We start from the raw sequence: 759 nt of genomic DNA, 5'->3' as shown, positions 1-759 counted from the left end.
GCACAGTTTCCTTAAATCTGAAAGACAGGCTGTGAGCATCAAGCTGTCATCCATCACATGAGGATGGATTAGAACATCAGTGTGGTGAGAAGGAGACCGGAGTCAGAAAGGCTGAGCCATGCAAGATTCATTCTATGTGGTGAATTGAACTTTCTCTTTGGGCAGAATATACTTTTACATTACTCACATGTAGCAAAGCTCCCAGCATCCAACCACGAAAGCTTCTTACTCTGGAGGAATTCACTTATGCATTACATACATGGGGTGAAGCACCTAGCTCCCACCCACGAATGCTTCCCACTCGGTAGAAATTAATTATGCATTACACACCTGTGGCAAAGCACCCTTGCTTCCAGCCCCACAGTGTTGAACAGGACACACACCTGTCTCATGGTTCCTCACTTGGTGAAGGCAGAACGAGAATCCTTTGCTCTGGGCAGAAGTGACAGACAGCTGGCTGCTGCAAGTCTCGTTCCACTGCCAAAATGTCAGATGAAGAAGATCTTTATCACCTGTCCTTCTGGGCCTTTCTGGCTTCTGGTTTCTGCTTTTCCAATCTCTGTCTCCCCCCCGCCCCCCCTCCCTGCTCTTCCATGTCTTATTTGGTTGGCACAGGGGTGAGGGGCACTTTCTGTAGTGCTGGCCTGGGATGTCTATCTCTAGGTTTCATTTGCAGGGACAGTGTCCAATCTGCTCTTCTGAGTTCCACTTTGCTAACTTGGGCAGGTGTGAAATAGTGTTGGACCTGGAAATGGCAGA

The sequence above is a fragment of the Tachyglossus aculeatus genome, chromosome 1, assembly GCF_015852505.1.
Source record: "Tachyglossus aculeatus isolate mTacAcu1 chromosome 1, mTacAcu1.pri, whole genome shotgun sequence".
Taxonomy (NCBI): Eukaryota; Metazoa; Chordata; class Mammalia; order Monotremata; family Tachyglossidae; genus Tachyglossus; species Tachyglossus aculeatus.
This window is presented reverse-complemented; position numbering follows the sequence as displayed.